Below are 9,218 nucleotides of genomic sequence, written 5' to 3'. Positions count from 1 at the left end.
CTACAGCCAATGCTGCATAAAAAGACAATGGAAAGAGATGCCTCCAACTCAGATTCAGAGAGTCTAGACATTGAACAGGGAGCTACCTGGAACTAGCCAACAGGAAACAATAAGTACTGCGTAAGTCTGTACACTTCCCTCTCTTGTCAGCTTAGGCACTTAACTCAGGACTGCTCATTAGCTGCCTCCATGTACTGAGACTCCAGAAACCAGATCCTCTTCAGGACTTAAATGCTTAAATAAGCCGGGTGGCATGGCAGTGTCTTCTTTTTAATGGCAGGTTAAAACAAGCCCCATTCATTCTTGAGCCTGGTGGCTGCTGAAACTTCAATACCTCTTTCTACTCATAAAAAATAAGAAATAAACTGTGTCCTGGCCATCATTTCCAGTACATACAGTAGATAACCCTCTTTCCTGATCCATCCATCCATCCATCTACTGCCTTTGGCTACAGTTTTCAATGGGGCCTAAAAAAAACTAAATCTCATTGAAATTCAGCAGAAACTGGTCTCCTGCCTCCCTTAAGCTCCTTTAAAACTCCAGCTGCACTGACTATTCTCTTTGCCCCAGTGATCAGTAAACAGATTCCAATCTCCAGGACACCAGTAAAAATCTAGAGTGACTTCACTGATTTAAATGAAGCTACTCCAAGTTTTCATCCACGTAACCGAGATCAGAACGTACCTCCAAAAACTTAACTCACTCCTTTGTCAGACACTGGGAGACATGAAGTAAGAGACACTATATAAAGCTGCATTCACTTCCAGCCTATTAAAAAAAGGTTCTATTCCTAAACTGCTTTGCTTTCCATCTTATAAATTCAGTTTATGTTGTGCAACTAGCTGACTGTTAGCAGTTGCTCTCCTGGTTCCAGCTCCACTCAGAGCTGGCTTGAAGATTTGTTGATAATATAAAAAGACCATGTTGGCTTAGCCCTGACCTTTCTTTCTAATCCATTGCTTGGAGATTTGCCACATTCATATTTGCAGCCTTTGGAGTCTTTTCTGCTATGTCTATTGAGGTTCGATTTTACACTTGTTCGCTGGTAGGCTTTTAAATGTGGTGCCCTTTGCTTTTAAACTAACACTGGCTTTGGGGAAGATGATAGAGATAGGTTACAATATGTTTATTTGCAAGGTCTTCACAGCTAGATTGTTGTTTATTTTAGGCACAGAGATGTGGAATACCTGAAAGGTACAGGGCATGAACTCATGCCTATTTCTTTGCATTCTGTAAGCCCCTGCTTGTGCCGTATTGCTCCCATATGTTGTTACCAGATGACATCCACTATCAAATGCAGCTACCAATGAGCTACCATGCTGTTTATTTTTAAAGCCTTTTACAAAGCATAGCACTGAAGAACATCTTTGACAGCAATTCATCATTATTAAAACATGTCCCCAAATACCTGGCAAAAAGTGGTGCATTTTTTAAATAGAGGGCAAGGCACCAAAGACCTTATCCAGAGTCTTTTGTAATCAAAAGGAAGCTTACTAATAATTTCTGTGAACTTTGGTCAGGCTCTAAATCAGTAGAATGCACTCTCAGCCTAAGTCACGTGGAGGCAGAATTGTTCAGGGCCCAGGCTGCATTACATGTGCAGCTGCTCTGATGGTCAGTTGGACTCCGCAGATCCTTTCTAGCCTCTACTACAACAAATACAGGACCATCTAAAAGGAACAAAAAAACCCACAGGCCATAAATTTCCCAATAACATGGGTAAATAATAGGACTCCAATTTGGAAAGGCATAACTTGCCCGAGAAGCACTCTGCTTCTTGTAACTCAGCCGCTTTATCTTTACAGATATCTCTTTGTCTGGATCCTGTGAAGTTCTTCTCTCTTCAGTGAAGGAGGGGGATCTCACAGCACCCTAGGTGCAAGGGCACACTGGTTAAGAATCACCAATCTAGTCCCTAGTCTCTACTGATTCCACTAACTGTATATACATTAAGGACTTTAAGGCAGAGTTATTAAGTCAGCAGAAGCCATCTCCAATAAGCAAGAGAATTTGCCATTAAGATACAAAGGAAACACCTGACTTTGTGTTTACTACACTACAGGACTGCAATGCCAACTCTCAGCTTTGCTCATCTTGCCCATTCTTGTGTTCAAGTAGTATTTGGAAATGGATAAAGTAGCCTGCCCCAAGCTTCTGTTACTTTGGGCCAGCATTTCAACCCCACTGCATCTAAAAAAGGGAGATTTACTTTTTAATATTTGTGTGGCACTCAAAAGACAATCTGTTGCAAATTGCTAAATATTAATTTTCCATGTGGTTTGGCAATTTCAGACTGGCCCTTAGAGACAGTTTCTCCAGAGCACAAAAACATAAATTAATACAGCACATTAGGAAGTATATGTACAGGAGTGATCAGACTCTAAAATGGAAAGAGTTGTTGTAGGTCAGTTGTGGGATGCCTTAGCAGAGAGGTTAAAGCAGCCCACTGGCAGAGAAAGGAAGTCCGATTACTATAATTTAGCATTCATATGGAAGTAGTACCTTCAGGCCTCAGTCAAGACCAAGGACACATTGAGCTTGAGGCTGTTCAAAGGTAGAGGAAGACAGAGTACGATTATTTTTTTGAGAGCTAAGTGTATCCCTTATGCTGTTTAAAGGGAAAAGAGGGGGATAAAAGAGTTTTGTTCCTACCTCTCAGAGAGCTCTCTAAGAAAGATAAAAGATACCAACTCTCTTGTTTTAACTGAGCTAGCTTCTGAATTTCAAATGCTAACTGTAAATGCAAACAAATACGGGAAGGAAACTTGCAGCAGCACTTAGCTTGTCTTTTAAAATTCAGGGCAGGGGTTTCAAGAGAGAAAGCCAGTGAAAACACTAGAAACTGACACAGCCCGACAAGGGAAAATAACACATTTATAGACGTGAAAAACTGAAATGGAAAGAATGACAGATTTACTGCTGCATTTGGTGTGCATATAATGATCACTGATAGACCTTCCCCAGGAAGTGTTCAAATTATCATCACTGAAATGAATCCAGCATTTAAAAATTAAATTTTCTTTCCCAGAACATTCCAATTTGGGCTCTGGCAACAACAGATGTTTTAATGCTCTTAAATATATTTATGTATTTTTTTAAAGCACAGTATCCTCTTTCAAGCAAGACCTCCCTCTTGGTTTCTGCAAAGTCAGACTGGACTTGTGGTTGTTTTGCAGGGCCCTTTTTTTTCAAAGCCGATATTTAAATTCACAATCATCATATTAAGCAACAGATAGGGATTCTTATGACAGCTCCGAGTTATGAATGAAAGGTTATTTGTGAACTAGTCTGTCAAGACAGATGCAGTATTTGTCAGTGTAGTGTGGGTTAGATATGGTGGGAAGGAGCCAAATAAACAGAGCCAAGGTCAAAGTTGCAACATTTTCCCTTTGCCTAGAATGATGCTACAGTGTTTGCTGAAATATAATATACCAGTCAATACTTTTTCTCAGCCAACCGTGTTTTTTCTCTGCATTTTTGCATCATTGGAGTTTCAGTCACAATGATTATGTAACAGCATGGATGTCAGAGACAGCTTTGGGGGGAGTTGTTTCAAGAGGAAATGTATCCACTTTAAGCCAGACCATCTCAGGAAGAGAGTTGATAGTCATGTTGCAGTTAAGCACCTACTTGTGGATATCATAGATTAAAAAAGAAACAAACAACAGCTTGTGGTTGTAGGCAGGATGCTAACATTCTCTAAACAAATGACTGAAGCAAACTTTTTAGTCTAAACAAATCTGTTGAAGCATCCATAACATATTATTAAATTAAAATAATACCTGGAGAACATCTCATTCCCAGGCTAAAAACTGCTTGTTTAAAAATGTATAGCCATATGGTTTTAGGATAGGAATGGAAACATTTGTGTTGTCATCACTAATGACTTGTTTTGTCATGATGCATTGGGAGTCTCCTCTTAATCTGTATTCCGGAAACATTTTTAGCAAGGAGACACTGCATAGGCTAAGGAAACAAGCTGTTGAACTGGAACAGACTCTTTGGGATAACAGATATCAAAGAGAAAGTTTGCCCCCTCCCCCATAAAAAGAAAGATTTTTCTTTATGCAAGTTCTGATGTTTAGCATTGCATTCTCAAAGCATCAGGAGGGATTTGAGTTGCCTGGCTGTCAAACTGTATTTACTTCTGCAAATGGCCAACAAAATTAGGCCTCAGTTCAGCAAACTACTTGTGCACATGTGTAACCATGATTGTTATTAGGATTATTCACATGCTTAAAGCTATACATGTTTTAGCACCTTGCTGAATATATCCTGGAGTCCTCTTTTTTTTTTTTTACCCCCAAAGTAAGACTCCCAAATTTAAAGGAATACCATTAACCTTAAGAAAATACAATACACAATCTGAAAATTACCTACTGGATAGTCACCTGCTGCTTTAGGAAAAACAAACTCTTTCCAGTTAGTTTTCAATGTATTTACCCTGTGCATTTCACATCATTTTCCTTTACAACTATTCAGGCCTGATACTGCAATTAACTTCAGTCAGTGAAATTCTATGTGGCTGTGCTGGGTCCCACCTGTACACACTCAGTTGTAGACCTCAGACTGAGTTTTCTTTGCTACTTAGTCTTGCTATCTAGCCTTTCATTCAGTAGCAGAAGACAGAAAAACATTTAAAAAATGGTATCTGTGATTGTAAATTCTCTAGACTGGTATGTAATTGCAAGGAGGGAGGGTATAGTTTTAGTAATGGAAAGTTAACTATTATTTAATTACAAGACTCTAATATGATGGTGTCTTTTTTATAATAGACTTCAATAGGAGATTTACCTGAATAGGGACAGAGAAAAGGCTGCAAGTTTTGCTCCTACATTTTTTTTTTGTCATGGAGGGTCATCAGACCCTTCTCAGTACCTACTAGGTGCCTTCTGTTTTCCCTTTCCTTTCTCTCAAGAAACACAATCACATAATGATTTGACTGGTAAGGTAAATTCTGAGTTTCTCCTACCCAAACCAGTGCCTTACTTCTGGATCTTTCCAATAACCCAGTGCTCCACAAAAGTAAAAAACCATAACGCAGTCTCATAAGGTACCATAATGTACATAAGAAAATCCATAATGTACACAGTGTTGGGAGGGGAGAATTTCCTTCCAAACTCCTCTGGTGATCGGTTTATAAACTGAAGTGTGGCATTTGATTATGCCTCTTCACATATGACAACTAAAAATAATACTATTGTTCAGATAACTACCCTGCCCCTTTTTAAGTCCATCTATCAATTCTGGGCTCTTTATCACCATGTCAAAGGAGAGGACTCTCAGAAATCCAGTCATGTTTAAGCACCACCAAGCCATTCCCTGTAATTCTACCCTAGCAAAGTCAGTGCAGAACTCCAAACCCCTTGTAGCAAGTGAATACCTATGTCTGGAGAGTCTAACTTTAGCCCTCCTACAGGGTAGCGAGCTGAGCCCTACCAGCAGGCCACAGGGTCAACACAGTTAGGAGGGTTTAAAATAATATAGTTCTTTTGAGAATGCTTCCATATTTTTCACAAAATAGGAAATCCTAAAAGATTAAATTCTCTGCTCTGCTAAATTCAAACACAAGTGAGCTTCACAGCAGTAGCTGTTAACATTTGGTAATGATGCAATCAGTGCAGGGGAGGCATACAGTTTAGCCACTTCTGTATTAGTAACCCAATTACTCTGAAGACAAGGAGCCCACATGCATATAACCACTGCTAAATCAACTCCTTGTTAGTAAAGTAGAAGCATGCCATTGTACCCAGCCAATTTATAATGTTTTCTTTCATTAGGCAAGTCTTCAGTAATATGACAGTCTTATGTAAAGCAATATTCATTCAACAGAGTTCCTAGAAAGATAAATGATACCAATGAGTCTCATACAACTGATGTGTAGACTACAGCTTTACTTCATGAGAGGTTGCTCTGCATTAAATTAGCTTAACATTCATGTGAAACTATGACAAAAAATGAAAATAATTAATTCCTTAGACTGTTAGCCCCATAAAAAGCATCAAAGAAAACTCAAAAAGATCATTTACTTGCGATGTCATTTGTTACTAACTCACTATCATGGGAGTTTTGCCTGAAAAAAGAAATAAGACAGACATAACTGGGCCCCTTATGTGCTAACCATAAATATGCTTTCCAGTCCCTGAAAATGTACATTGTTAATTTGCTTTATAAGGAGTGCCCCACATACACAGTAGTATGATTCGCAAGCTACAAGTCTATTGATATTTTTATCTGTAAACTATCAATGTAATGCTGACCATCACTAAGCTTGACATAAACAACCATTTTAAATATCAGAACCTGCTCATTCATCAATTTTATCAGTGACAGATTAAACTTTTCATATAACCCACATTTAACAAAACTAGTGCTTTCCAACTACAAAGATAATGGTTTCTGTAGTCACAGTTTTCATGCATTTTAACAACCTGTGTCTTTGGATTTCACATTCAATCTCCTTTTTTTGTCTGTAAAACAATTACTGAAGGTGGACTGGATTTAACATTAGGTTTAGATTTTCATCATCTAATTTGAGTAGGGATTGTTGCACTAACAAATGTTCTAGTGCTTTTGGTTTTTCAAAACTTCTTGGTAATATGTTCCTGCCACTAAATTTTGCAAATCCATTGTTTATGGATCTAGTTTTCTGTGACTCGCTGAATTTCCACATATATTCTAACTTGATGTGTCATTAAACCTTGGATTGACTGTCAAGCAGCAGCCAGATGCCCCTTATCCCCTCAGTGCAAACTATCAGTAAACCTTAGCATAACTTTACTTTGAGCCTTAAACTAACAGCACGTGAAAAGATTAATATGAATAAATTCAAAACGAATCAGATCCCTTCTTTAAATGTTGACACAGTATTATTTATATCCCATAAATACCTTCTTGACTAAAATTCATCCCAGGAGATTGGCATCTTGCCAGTTCTATTCATATTTACTGTATTTTTATAGTACAGTTGGCCAAGGATAATATTTAAGACAAAATATGCCTCAGGGTATATACAATATCTCTTATAGTTTTCCTTTTAAATCTCCTCATCGCTAAAAATATTTAGTCTGAACTTTATAAAATGCCCCACAAAGACCTATCAGAAATCTGTAGTGATATATAGCTGACCATGAGTATAATTAGAGCATATTTGTAATACTTGGGCTATAGTCAGTTACTGAATGCTAACAACGTTGTGGTAAAAAATAAAAAAAATGAAAAACTGAATCACTGATCTTTCCCATGCCTTCATCTCAGCAGCTTTTGACCTTCGCAGCATTCAAATTGATCTCCTTCTCCCTTCTTATCACTGTCTTCCCAACCAGATCAGGAAATGCAGAGTTAAAAAAAAAAACCTCAGAGTGAAGCCTAGGAGAAAGTGTATAAAGCCGCCAAAGCTGCGCTTTCAATTTGTTTCTTTAAAATATGGTGGAGCAATTTCGTTCTTTCTGTCTTTTTTGGAAAGGCTCATTCAATCCAGTATAACTAGAGAGCAGTGGAAAAACAGTTAACCTACTTACTCTGATGTTAGCAACAGCACTCGCACAGTAGTACTGGATCTGCTAAATGGCCTTCTGATCCCAAACTTCTGATGCACTCTGTTGGTAGATACCTGCAATCTACTTCATCCCTCCAAAACCTCTGATACCATAGTGCACAGCCAGTCAGTATTTTAAAAACAGATCCTCGTTTTGTCAACATGAGTCACCTCACACACCTCAGATATTTTAATTTGCTGGAAAGTGTGAGGCTTAGTTTAGTAGTAGTAGTCATCCTCTGTATGCTTGTCTGTAGCGGGAGAAGAGTCTGATTTGCAGTCAGGATCCACTGCGCTTTACCTTCAAAGACCCTCTGTTACAGGGTCACATCTATGTGTCAAGGAGTTGCTCTGTACCACCTTTGTTTGTAAAAGCTTGCTACCGTGTTCAGGGCACGACCTATTGGGTCTCAAAGCAAAGTGCTGACTTTCGCCAAAATACCATCAAGAGCTGTCTGTGTGGGTTGAAAGGAAGCTTCTGTCTCCACATTATTCTCCAAATTACACTGAACCTCTCCCGCATACCCACTTAGCTCCAACATACATTAAAAAAAGCCTCTCTTCCCTGAGGGGAACAAGGGTGGAGTGTATTTATCATTTATGGATGGTGCCATAATTACAATAATAAAATGGCTCTGGCTGCCAGGGTGTCCTGTACCTGATGCTGTCATTTAACAATAAAAGAAGAAAGGCAGCTGCAGTGAGTGGGGTTCAGACACTTTGGCTGCCATCCTGGGACTATCGCATGCAAGACACAGCAAGCCCCAGTGCTACAACTTGTTAAACTAAAAATAAATGAAAAGTAAATGCAATTAGAAACTCTAGGATAAAGTTACTAAGATGGCTGCATTATCTATTTAAGCAAGACGTATGTGCTTTACAGAAACAGCAAGTATATAAGGCATCGAGGAGTAGGGGGGAGGGAGGAAGAGGGAGGGAAATGAAGAGTGGAACTGAGTTTTGGACAGAGTCATGGTGAAGTTATTTTTTTCTTCCTTTTGGTATTTAACCTTCCTTGGCATGACAGTCTAGATTTTTTTTAAAGGAGTCCTATGCTTTTTTTCTAAACGCTCAACTCCACGCCAAGACGCAGGGGCATGCTGTTATGATTATTATTCATCCTAACTGGAGTCTGAGAGATACGGGTGCAGAACATTTATTCCCTGTTACTGTGCACAATGTAGTATGTATCATCAGGGAGTCATTAAAAAAAAAAAAAAAAAACAAAACAGCAGAGGGATGGAGAGGGCTTCCAAGAAGTGAGACTTTAGCAGGGAAGGGAAAAAAAGCTGGGGGGGTGGGGAGTGTGGGGGGTTGTACCTGCAATGAAATTCAGCATTAACTAGAAGGGACCTCTGCTCCACTGGCGAGATGTCCCTGCATCTGTCCTTTCCTAGGGTACCAATTTAAGCTGCAGTCTTCAAACAGATGTGCTGGGAGGGGTGAGGGCAGGCAGAGGCAGTCAAAGCAGCTAGGGAATGTTATGCCTTTATATTCTGGTTTTCTTTTCTTTCCCTTAAGTGTAAGGGGAGATGGAAACCTGCCCGACTGAGACACACTAAGAGAAACAACAGCAGCGGAAAGACACTGGGATAGGGCTGGAGGCATCGGGAAAGGGCAAGGGGTGGGGGGGGGGGTTGGGGGTTGGGGGGGGACAAGATAACCTTGGCACCGGGAGGCT

At 39.4% G+C, this 9,218-nt stretch overlaps 1 protein-coding gene across 1 annotated transcript in view; it reads right to left on the bottom strand.

Moving 5' to 3' along the window:
• TGFB2 (transforming growth factor beta 2) overlaps positions 1-9,218 on the bottom strand; it is an 88,040-nt gene that overhangs the window by 77,984 nt on the left and 838 nt on the right. The gene's annotated exons all lie outside the window — the stretch shown is intronic.

Source organism: Gavialis gangeticus, unplaced genomic scaffold, assembly GCF_001723915.1.
Source record: "Gavialis gangeticus isolate Ggan-Ray unplaced genomic scaffold, GavGan_comp1, whole genome shotgun sequence".
Taxonomy (NCBI): Eukaryota; Metazoa; Chordata; order Crocodylia; family Gavialidae; genus Gavialis; species Gavialis gangeticus.
Note: the sequence above shows the minus strand (reverse complement) of the source record. Positions and strands in the feature narration are given on the sequence as shown.